Here is a 13,319-nt window from a genome sequence, read left to right on the forward strand (position 1 = left end):
TGTTTTACAACATACTTGGTAATATATGTTATCCAGACATACGTGTGCAATGTTGCATTTGTTGTCATATTAATCATGTGTGTTTAAGTATAATCTCTCTCTTTCTCTCTCTCTTACACACTCACACACACACAATTGTTTGCGGCACAACTGTGCTTAATATATATATATATATACATATATATATATATATATATATATATATATATATATATATATATATATATATATATATATATATATATATATATATATATATATATATTCTCACCGTTTTTTACAAAATTATAAGGACATATTTCACTTGTGAAGTATAAACATGCTACGGTCATTTTTCCAATTGATGAGTGAAGTATTTCCGTATATCTACTGAAACGACGCAAAGGTGTAACATCATTAAACAAAATATTTAAATTATTTTTAGCTTACTAGCATATGTTTATTTTTTTTCTTTATTTTGTATTCTTCCAAATTCAATCAATACGTTTGTGTGGCCTTTTCAACCTTTTAGTCTAATTCGGTAGCCTTCGCTGTATCCAATTATTGGTTGTCACTTAATTTCAGTTTACATTCAAGACTAATCAGCTCCCCAGTTTTCGTTTTCAAACACGATTGTGAAGCAAATGAAAAGTGTAAAAATAAAGTCAATCAGGATGTTTTTCTTCCGGAAAAATGTGTATCTTTTGTCGTACAGTATCACAGGTACACAACAATATATTATTGAAACATTTTTATACTTAAGGATATAAGGAACATATTACCTGTCACCGACAAATGCTAAAAGGGTAAAAGTGATATCAAAATCAATACCATGTGTTCTCCAAGCGCACAAATATTCACGCTCTAATGTATGTATGTATGTATGTATGTATGTATGTATGTATGTATGTATGTATGTATGTATGTATGTATGTATGTATGTATGTATGTATGTATGTATGTGTGTGTGCCTGTGTGTTTGTGCGTGCGTGTATGTATGTATGTATGTATGTGTGTCTCTGTGTGTGCGTGCGTGCGTGCGTGAATGCATGTATGTATGTATCCTTCAAAATAACCGTAAACATAACGTACAAGAAGACTTCTATGATACACAGTGAATTAAAAAGAATATCACTACCAAATGATTTTAAAAATTTAGAAAAGAAAATGAAGTTAAAAATAAATCGAATTTTTATAAGATCAGATGACACCACAGCATTAAACGAAAGTGAAAATTCCATCAAACACGATTAGGAAAGACTCGACATATTGTAATACTAACAAATTTCAGGGGATTTAACTTCCGTTAAGCTCATGAGTATTCATAGTTTTGAAGATGTCATGGAAGGATAAAGAACGTTTTACAATATTAGTATGTATATTTAATTGTGCTTTGTTTGTTAGTGTGTGTGTGTGTGTGTGTGTGTGTGTGTGTGTGTGATTTAGATTTTTAACGTAGCTTTAACAATTTTCCAAATATTATCGCTACGATGTCTGCAGTTTAAAGTGATGTCTAGCACTGGGGCATCATGCGGCAGACACGAAGCATGATGTCCCACCCAGTCACATTATCCTGACACCAGGCTGATTAGGCCGAACACTAACCTCTTAATGCTGAGCGCCTAGCGAGGCAGCAGTTAGTACCATTTTTAGAAGTCTCCGGTATGACTCGGCCGGGGTTCGAACCCACGATCTCCCGCATTCGGGACTGGTGCTCTAACCACTAGGCCACTGGAGCAGTCAAATGCCATTGATATGTAGCATTGTATGTTGGCCTTTACCTTGTCCAAAAACTGAGCTCATTTCTGATTGACCGAATTTGACATTTTTTGAATTCATCGTAAACAACTAATACATAGCTAAATTATTATCTTTGTATATGTTTATTTGGATCCACGTTTTGGAATTTCCTGAGTTTAAACTAGGTGATGGTTTTGATTTTGTAAACATCAGGATCATTCTAGAAGGTTATTTTCCATTAGGTAATGTTGTTTTTTTTTGTGAAAATGCTAATTGTGACCTGAGGTCAAGTAGAAAACTCTATATAATGTACCTGAGAAGATTTTATCATTCGTGGTTTCAGTTTTAGCACAATCAAGTTGTATTATATGTTGTGACCAGTAATTTTGGGCTGAAATCCACTTTCTTAAAATTAAGAAATTCAAGTGATTATTTTCTCTCGAAATAAAGACGTACTCTGAAAACATTATTGGACAGAGACATTCACTGGAATTTATAGTGTATTCCAACCTGGAATTATATTTCTGTGATTCAAGAAAAGACTGTTGGCACATCAACAAACTAGGACCTACCTTAGACACATCATCGCCGTCAGTTTTTGGATTTAGAGTGGACTTGTACTGATATTTATTCAGGACTTTAAATTATTAGGATCAGTGTCTATAAGCCTTTGATTATTTTGGGATTTAATTCTTAATACCGTTCTTTTTACCTATTTTCACTTTGTATTCGAGCGAAATAAATTATTTGTTAAATTTTAACAAACATTCTTCTCCTTCACTCGTTTCTGTAACTTATTTTAAGAGTATAGACTCGTAACAACATGAATGATCAATGTTAAGATAGGTTAAAGACAATTATGTTGCAATAGTTTGATAGAAACGGAAGATTGTACTACACATTCAGATTGCTGGTCGCATAGTTGTTGCAACATTGAAAATTGAAATTTTATTGATTTAAATAAATTTTTAATGTATGCAAATCTCAGCATTGTGCCTGATTGACCCTATTCGTGTGGAGCTAGACGTCTCTGAAATGTTTTTGCTAACCAAGAATATATTGAAATCTGATGTTATTTTTGTTAACTTTTTAAAACCTCAAGTTGTCACTGTTTAAAACTACATTTAAACTTCTATTTGGTCAGTAATTTCCGTGATATGTACAAATGAATTTTCTTTAAAATAATACAAAGAAAGGTCTAAACATTGTTAAAGATGATTAGTTACACACACACACACACACACAAAATTATTATTTATATGTTGTGTCAATAAAATCAAGAAAACGCAATACATTTGCTCTGAGTTACATCGAATGGAAAAAATGTGTACATGATGCAAGCTGTTAAACTACTTGAAAAATTTTAATCAGCTCTTCCCTGTTGTTTATGTTTAGATGTTTATTATATTTATTCATTTTTTTTAAAACTTCTTTGTCACTTTAGCACAGAAACTATATCACTGTATTGTCATTCAACAATACTCTCGCGTGATTCTTTGAGACCTCAATCAAAGCGAAAACAAGGTAATGAACACCGTTTTGCTTGAGGCGTCAGAACGAGGCTTTTCCAAATATTAAAAAGGTTATTTGCTTGGCTGTTGAGATGACTAGACGTAATTACAAAAGCAATTGGCGTGAGTACGAAGCAAAATCTAGACATTACGGATCTCGTTTTATCAGACGTACGTACGCAGTTACTTCGATTCTTCGATATTTGACTTTATAATGATTGTAAATTAACTTCAACAAGATTAATAAAAAGATTAATAACTTGTGTATGTATGAACATGATCATTTTTTAAAACATTGAATTTTATAAACGATATTTTTTTTACAAACTTTTAAAACTTATAGAATTTTTCGATATCATAAAATGTCTGATATGCACAAAAGGTATTGAACAAACACTTCGACAGATATATTATGAAGATATGCGTCAAGTAGTATATTCAAATTACTGATAAGATGGACCCCTCGTCATGGGATCAGCATATAAGAAATAACATCTATGTACAAAGTATTGTGGTGTTGACAGTCATGAAGTGTCATACTGTATGGACTGTGGACCATTATGAAGTATACTACTTATGTAGTTCAAACTTAACAAGTTTAAGCTATTTGTCAGACCTTAGCATCTGCCACAACGCAATACAACGATGTATATTTTTAAATCTCTGGAATGATGAATCGTTAATACATATGTGCTCTAAGAGATTATTCTCAGATTCAAGTATGGTGTTCCATATAATCCTGTAATGTGCCTTCATTCAATCATTTGTCGGAAAGGCCCTATCTCGCAAAATACAAAAATAAATTCTTTCAAGTCATATTGATGAAAAAGTATATATATATATATATATATATATATATATATATATATATATATATATATATATATATATATATATATATATATATATATATATATATATATATATATATATATATATATATATATATATATATATATATATATAAGAAATACGTTCATTTTCATTTTGTTTCACACGGTCAATCCTGCAAAAAAACGTATAAAATCACATTTAAAATATTCGTTTCGACAACGTTTTCTCAGGAATACGACATAATTTGCAGTTGCTAGAAGCCTAATTTATTTTCCTTTTTTCCAATCAGGATAATAACATACATTGATTTCTTCCTTTTGAACGTGCTTTTCCTTTTTATCTACACACCTCATGTATGAACAAATAAGAATACCTACGTATTCGATTCCTCCGGAAATCACAATAACGTTTGGATCGATTTTAGACTTGAAAGTGAACCTTTTCTTCTGTCTGCTTCGTTTGAAAATAACGATGGAACTCTAATTCAAACTGATTTTAAAATTCCAGGTTACCAAATACAAGTGAGTAATACCAAACATTCTTGCAAATGGGCAGGGGTTGTCACAACATGTGTGGTGCCATCAGCAAACCATGTTTTAAGAAAGCACTGATACTACGTTTATTCTTAATTTGGACTATTGTAACAACTTCAACATGTCATTGACATAAACCGGGTAGAGAAGCGTGGAAATTATTCCACCTTGGCAACATGGAGTGAATTTTATTGAACTTTGACAATAAAGATTCCTTTCAAGTTAATTTTTATGTCGACAATTATTGCTCTGTTGATTAATTCAACGCAGAATACAATATTAAAAACAATTAAATCAACAACAAGGAAGAGAAGGCTATCATTCCCAAACATACAGTCATGATTTCAAATATAGTTTAGTTATTCGTCGGGTAAATTAATATTCACTTTTTATGCACAGGCGAAGAACGAGACGTGACACTATTCAAAGCATGGGCATACCATCACTAAATATTGTTGTTGTAATCTGCATGTGTTCCTCCATTGCACGGAGAAGCAATCAGTCGGTACACTCAAAATGTCGGTCAGTACACAAATACACGATACTCAGCCCGTTTCTCACAGGCTTTGCCTACTTTATATAACGTCTTCATGGTGATAAGATGGAGCCTTTTTTGTATACACCATAACAGTTTCTTTTGATGATTAATACGAGACTCCTCCATCGGCGTCTGCTTACATATTGGTTTTATATGATAGTGTTCTAGTGTTTGAATCTCATTTAGTCTGGAATAATGCAGGCGTTTATCTAGAAAAAATATCGAAATTAATCTGGAGTGATTGCAGACGTTTATCTAGGAAACAAATCTAAGAGATAGGAGAAACGTCACCGCAGTTTTGATTTAACAAAGTTTTAAACAAGCGTCGTCTATTGGTAATAGAGCCCAATATATATTTTAATCAGTCCTCAGTATGGCGGAGTTCTCACGAGAGTGACACGAGAGTCTGGTTGAACTAGACTACTCTTATTGCTTCTTAAAAAGATGCGGAATAGTTATAATTTTGTATCAGTAACCGGTTACGCAGGATACCTCTAGTAAGTATTAGACAACGCTTGCGCCGAACAAAATAGACAACAAAGTTATCACACTGACATTCTCTTTTTGTACCTAAAAGGACCTTCAGTATGCGCGTTTAACTTTAATATTCAGTTAAATATCATGAACAGTGTAGCTAATATTGGTCATTTATTTATTCATGAATTGGTCGTAAAAAGTTTTCATATCTGATAATAAAACAATAGAGGCATATGTCTGCTTTTCCACTGAATGGCAAATTGAAATAAAATTAATGAATTTTTACGACTATACTGAAACCGAGCTTAAACAAACATTTATCTTTAAATAGTAGAGGTGTTCAGGTAAGGTAAACATTAATAGGATGCATATGTCCCTTAACAATAAACTGCTGAAGAAGGGGAAAAAACACATGAAAATGATATCCTATCAAATTTAAAAATACTCTTCACTATAATCTATGGCGGTGTTCGGATAATGTAGAAGGAAAGAGATGAATATGTCCCTTATCCGTAATAATTTGGACACAGAGGGATGAATGTATTCAGTTAGTTTTCAATCTCGGATGTGATAGTTTCGCACGTGCCTTGAACGTGTAGTCGGTGTCTGTATTGGTCCATGTACATTCTCAGCCACGCGAGATCACATGTGCACATGATCTGGTCACTTGGAAGGATGATGTTTCTTAGCGAAGGAGTGTTCTTGATTGCCGTAGGCATTTCCCTTAACATGGTGCCTTGCAGGTTCAGGTACAGCAAGGTATTCTCCCCGTTAAAGGCGTCGGGAGAAATGTAACTCAACGGATTGTCTGATACGGTAAGATTCGTGATCCCGGATCATGTTTGTAAAATCGTTCTGCTCAAAAGTACGGATGCTGTTTTTCGATAGGTCCAGTATACTGAGATTTCTCATATGGGAAATGGCACCTGGGACACGATTTAGGCTGCAATTTCTCAAGCTCAGGTCTTCCACGTTGCTTGATTCGATGATTTGGATAGAATTATCGCCGATAACATTGAGTTTGTTACCTTCCAGACTGAGTCTACGCACGTGTTGCAGATATTTGAGGATACTGGGAAACACGGTGAGTCTGTCGTCCTTGAGAGTAAGATCTGTCAAATGTCTCAAGATCGTCGAGGAGAAAGCGGGAACTAGAATTTCAGCATCTCCTACGAAATGGTTGTGATCAAAGTTTAATCTCTCAAGGTAAATGAGTCTGGACAAAGCGACGGGAATATCAATCAGCTTAGTATTTTTGATGCGAAGATTCAACAAAGTTCCTTCAAAGCCACGGAATGCTCTAGGGGGAAGCGTCTTAAAAGATCCACCCAACACGTTAAGAGTCTTCAAAGTCACAAGATGACGAAGCGTGTATGGCCATTCATCAATAGCATCACGTCCGAAACTGAATTTGTAGAGAGTATCACCAACTCTACGCAGAACATCCTCTGCATCTAAAGTGTTAAAAGCTCTCAGGTCGATAGGGTTATTAGATATATAAAGATTTTGTATATGATTCAGGGTTCTTATAGATGTTGGAAGATATCTTAGGTCATTACCACTCAGATCAAGTTCATTTAGTCATTACTCAACCCCATTAAACGCCCCATGATCAATCGACCTGATGTTATTGTGAATATTTGACACCTTTATGCCAAACAAGGTATTATTGTGGATATAGCTGAGATTGTTGTTATCAAGACAAGGCGTTTGAAGGACAGTGTCTGAGGGCGTAAATGCTGGAATGTTCATTAGGCCTCGTATAGAGCAATCGATTAATTCGAATGTGCACGAGCATTCACGTGTATTAGGACAGCCAGTGGCAGCTAAAGTCAGCATCAAACATTGGTAAAGGATGAGTCCAGTGAAAATATCCATCTGAAAGTAAAAACAAAATCTACGTAAATCCATACGCAATTAGTGATTAAATGCGTCCAGTTCAATATTTGCCTCTGGAAAATAAATCAAATGTTTAGACTTGCTCAACCACATTTCATTTGTTTTGAGGAGATCAGGTCGATAAAATCAAGCTAGAATCTCTCAAGTAACAAGTTGACATCTATACCAAACAAGAGCCTGGTAAATTATTTGTTTGTTTGTTGGTTTAACGTCACGCGTCAGCTTTTGATAGGGTATGCAGAGCGGTGGAGGAAGAACACAGGAAACGAAGGAAACCCGGGGAAGAACCACTGACCCACGGAAAGTTACTGTACTAGTGCCAAGCTTTCTCACATCCCCAAGACTTGAACCCACGCGGACAGAGATGAAATGTCAATGATGTCCTACGGTAGGCGCCTTAGTCAGCTCAATCATCTGGTGCCCTAGAGTTTCGTAAAGATTTGTACAGCAGGCACTGATTTCTCTAATTTTTATATTTGTCACTTCTTTATTCCTTTCGCTTTTATATCTTTAAAATACGTACTCTTAATCGACCAGAGGTTAAAGCCCCAATGCCGCCGTTATCTGCAAAAAGAAGTATATGCCAAACTATCTGAATATTATTGAATCTTGACAGACATTAATCTTACAAATTATTGGTTGCCATTAAAAGTAAATAGTATATACGTTTAAGAACAATGTGAACCATGTGATTTCACTCTCAGTCTAAGAAACCCGGCCATTTTTCACATGCGTAAGAATTAATCCCATGTTGATCGGTGACATCCGTGGGCCAACCAAATCCTGGAACACAAGATTTGATGATATCACAGTTGTAAACATAAGAAGCAAACACCACGATATGAAGGATATGGTAGATGATAATTATGTGATACGCTATTCGCATTTTGATTTTTATATTTTAGAGCACTCGGCCTATAATTTTCGATTATGTTTATTTAAAGGCATAACTGAAGTAAATTATCTGTTGCAAGTACGTGTCTTATGCCTACCAATTAAAATGGAAATCCGCAACAGCTGGGTTTGTCTTCAGGAAAAGTTCGTCCTTCGAAGTATTTCAGGGCCCCTTTTGATCAACAATATTCACCCGAGCTTTAGTTTCATCAAATACACTCTTTATCGTGTCAGTTCCGCTTAAAGAAAGAGGACTTGCCTTTCTTCATTTCCTCTCTAATCAATATATCTGCCACTTATGAATGTTGTTGTTATTAGATTCGTTGCCAACGGAATTCCTCGACTGTTTTAAATAACTACTTTTGGAGTACTTCCGAGAAAGAACCGAATAAAAGCTACTTTGTGACTGACGTAACAGGTTGCACATATTAATTCTAAACTTAATAAATGAACGCATTGAAAGTGTTGTTATAAAGCAAATTGATATACCAATACTACTGGTATATCAAATTGTGATCCTCCCATGGCGCAATAATACGAATAAATAAACATTCTTTCCACTGCAGACCTATAAATCAATTATGAATTACTACGCATTCGTTAATCACAAATGACATATGAAAATAAGGATAAAAATTATTAATAATCCCTGTTAATAAATTTAATTAAAATAGCACACAATTTCATCGGATACCTTTCTTTTTCCATTCCCCACTCCCCTCTCGTGCGTAAGGAATAAAATAAGCAAAACTCTGGGGTGAGTGAGAAAAACACATTGCGCTGGACGAAAGCATCAAAACTGAACTTGTACCAAGTAACATACAGTAATCTGTTTCGTCGTAACAGTATGTTTACGCGTTCTTTTGGGTCTATATACAGTCTTCATAATATCAATAATATCTAGCTGCATTAGCCAGTCGACACTAAGCCTATAAGTTAAAATTTTTAAAAATGTTTAAGAATGTGAAAAGTTCATTCATTCGCTCAATACACAGTTGCCAAAGCATATTGTAACTCCATTCAAAGTGCAGACATGTGTATTTTTATGTGATATAAATGAAATATATGTATAGTATGTACGTTGTATCAATGATATACCACTCGTTGTAGAAATGTTTCTTTAAAAGGAAACTCGGCAGGCCCAGTTTCCTTTTATTGAAAAATGTATGCATCTTGTGGTATATCACTGATACAGCGTACATATTATACACACACACACACAAACATATGTATATATATATACATACATACATATATATATATATATATATATATATATATATATATATATATATATATATATATATATATATATATATATATATATATATATATATATATATATATATAACCTTAATGTCACAAGGCTTTTAATAACGATCACGTTACCACAATGTGCATATATAAAAAAAAATCAGAAAGAGTATATTACTAACGAGAAACCTGAAAGCATAAATAAAACATCTCAGCAGAGCGTGTATACCAAATAGATTGATCCATAATGCATATGCGAAACTTACGTTACCAGAATGTGATTATTAAAAACATGTTACCACAATGTTATGTCAACATTTTTTGCCAGAATGTGTATACCAGAATGTGTATACCAACCAATGAAACCAGAATTTAAATATTAAAAGCATGTTACCAGAATGTTGTCAAAAAATATGTTTCCAGAATGTGTATACCAAGCAATGAAACCAGAATGCAAATATCCAAAAAACATGTTAGCAGAATGTTATGTCAAAAATATGTTACCAGAATGTGTATACTGAACAACGAAACCAGAATGCGAATATCAAAAGCATGTTACCAGAATGTTATGTGAAACATGTTACAAGAATATGTATACCAGAACGTGTGTATGAAACTGGGAAACAAGAATGAGTATATCAAACATAATACAGTAAAGTGTATATCAGACGTGAGTAGTGAATGGAGACACCTTAGGGACAAGGGGACTTTAATGTTAAATAGGGGTATATCCACTCTGGGGACAATGGAAATTTAACATGGGAAACAATATCCAGTCTGGAGACAATGGAAATTTAACATGGGAAAAAAATACATCCACTCTAGGGACAAGGGAATTTAACATGGGAGAAAGGAAATATCCACTCTAGGGACAAATGCATTTGAACAATGGGAGAAAAAAAAATATTCATTCTAGGGACAAAGGCAAATGAACATGGGATTTTTTTTTGTTTTTTTTTTAAAAAAATTAAAAAATAAAAAATAAAAAAGGGGTAGGCAATGGAAAGTCAATCTCTTTTCGAGAAATGTGGGTGGCCCTGAAAAGGGCCTTTGGGTTTCTTCTTCTTCTTCTTCTTCTAACTCCTTAACTTCTTTATCCATCCTCTTATTTTTTCCATCATTCCTTTCTTCTTCTTCTTTTCTGTTTCTGGTATCTAGTCCGGGTGACCCATGGCTCGGAACTTCTGTTGGATTTTTATCCAGTTAGCGTTAAGTTTCTCTAGTTCTTCCTTTTTCTTTCTATTTTCTTCTTCTTTTCTATCTTTTGCCCACCTGTCCTTTATTTTCTCCACTTCTTCATCTATCACCTTTCTCATCTTTTCTTCCCCTTTTTTCAATCTTTCAACACTCCTTTTGACAAAGGGCCACTCTGACCTTTTTTCTATCTCTTCCAAAAACCTTCTTACTTCATCTACCTTCTCCAGGGCCTCTTTTAATGTTCCCACTCTGACATAAGGGGGATTTATTAGCCCTCTCAGTCTCTTCACTTCTTCTTCAATTAATCCTTCTATCATCTCCCTGGCTAATTTTAGTTCGTTCACGTAGTGCACACTGGTTCTTAACCTCCAATTTCTTTCAATCCTTTCAACTCCATATTCACCATCCACCATCCAAAAATAAACATGCCTTAAATCATTGAACAGTTGGGACACTTCCATCTTCTTTTTTATTCTTTGTAGAATGGTTTGAATACGAATACTGTGGGTTCTTATAGTGAAAGCGCGGACGTGATGGAAAATATCCCCCAAGACATAAAATTGATATTACCTAGATCATAACCTAACAACGCGCGGACGTGAAGGAAAACATCCCCTACTTTGTCATTTCATATAATCTACTATCCACATAAGTGAAGCAACATTTAATAAACCCAAATCTACTATTTACACACTCAAATCATTAAAACAAAATCCATAATTTACTATCCACACAATCGTACGTGAGCGGTTACAAAACCCAAACTATACTCTCCACATACGCTAAGAAACAATAAACAAACCCATAATCTACTATTCACACAAACGTACGTGAGCGCTTACAAACACAAACACACAAACACACAAACACATACCCTCACACTAGAAAAAAAGAGTCAGTGTTTATATTCACACTACTCTACATACACACATTGGCAAATCGATTGTTATTTATTTTCTAGAGTATTGGGTAGCCCTGAAAAGAGCTGTTTGTTTTTTAACTCCAGATGCACCTATCTAATGCTGGCACCTTCCTGGTCTGGCACCACACACACATCTTCGACTCCAGTCTCCTTGCCAATTCACCCTTGTTGCTGTAAGCGCAGAGGCGGGTTGAGTGGCTTCACTATTCCAATCTTCTGTCTCTGGAATAGTGAAGACTTCCCTTTCTCTTCTTCTATTTCTTATTCTAGGATGAATTGGCATCCTTACTCCTGTTGTAAATATGGTGCAGCTACAGGTTGGGGAGATGTTCTTGCCTTAGGTGTCACCTTGCACACAGGGTTCATCATAGGGTGACACCTGATCTCTCTCTTTCTTTCCTCCTCTTCTTTCATTTTTCTCTCTTCCTCCTCCTGTTCTATCCTGGCTTCTTCCACAAGGGCCTCCGCAGCCAGCTCGTTCAGGAGGCATCTGGCATATTCCAGGTGTATCTGGAGTTCAAAAAGTTTTTCAAGTCTGCTACTCATTTTTATTGCTGATCAATCAACAAGGGTAGCTAGACTGCCGAGTGATTTTTAATTTATAGTGAAAGCGCGGACGTGATGGAAAACATCCCCCTCAAGCAAAATTGATCTTACCTAGATCATAACCAAAACAACGCGCGGACCTAATAGAAACACTCACTCACTTTTTTATACTACCCATTACTATTCTAAAAAATTTTCATTAATCACTTCATTATGCTATCCACATACGCAAAGCAATCAAACCCCAAATCTACTCTCCCCACACCTCTAACAGTAAAAAAAACCCATGATCTTAATCTACTATCCACACCAACGTACGTGAGCACTTACAAACACACAATCCTATACACAAACACATACCCTCACACTAGGAAAAAAAGAGTCAGTGTTTATATTCACACTACTCTACCTACACACATTGGAAAATCGATTGTTATGTCTTTTCTAGAGTATTGGGGTAGCCCTGAAAAGGGCTGTTTGTTTTTTGTTTGCTATGGCAATCTTTTAGTTTTTTTAGAATGCGACGTCCTTTGAGGATAAACTTTCTGACGATAGGTCTGCTTCTTCGGAAAGAGAAGAAGAACTCTTTGGTGTCAATACGACAATCGACAAAGCCTCTGTGAGGTTCAGGTTGCTGCTGTTGCTGCTGCTGCTGTTGTTGCTGTTGCTGCTGTCTCTGAAGTCTGTACTTCTCTGTCCATTCTTCTTTCTCCCTGTTCACTTCTTCTCTGAAGAGCTCTTCTATCAGGTCTTCAGTGACTTTTAACATTCTCACATTCTCTATCTCTTCAGCTTTCGGTATCAGACTGTGTCTGACCCTATGCAAATTCACGTAGGCTTCGTTTAGCACAGCTAATTTGGAGCACATCTTCGTAGGAGGATGAGTCGACAATGGATGGTTTGACTGGAAACTGCCCCGGTTCTTAAAGTCAAAGCGCGGACGTGAAGGAAAACATCCCTCCACGGTTTTCGAGCCGGAACGTTCAATGAGTGTC

The 13,319-nt window shown here is 35.1% G+C and overlaps 1 pseudogene; it reads right to left on the bottom strand.

The window, feature by feature from the left end:
* Positions 1-6,118: 6,118 nt before the first annotated feature.
* LOC149774381 (volume-regulated anion channel subunit LRRC8D-like) lies at positions 6,119-7,066 on the bottom strand (annotated as a pseudogene).
* Between the last annotated feature and the right edge of the window lie 6,253 nt (positions 7,067-13,319).

The sequence above is a fragment of the Sinohyriopsis cumingii genome, unplaced genomic scaffold, assembly GCF_028554795.1.
Source record: "Sinohyriopsis cumingii isolate HCF-2022 unplaced genomic scaffold, ASM2855479v2 utg000249l, whole genome shotgun sequence".
NCBI classification, from domain to species: domain Eukaryota; kingdom Metazoa; phylum Mollusca; class Bivalvia; order Unionida; family Unionidae; genus Sinohyriopsis; species Sinohyriopsis cumingii.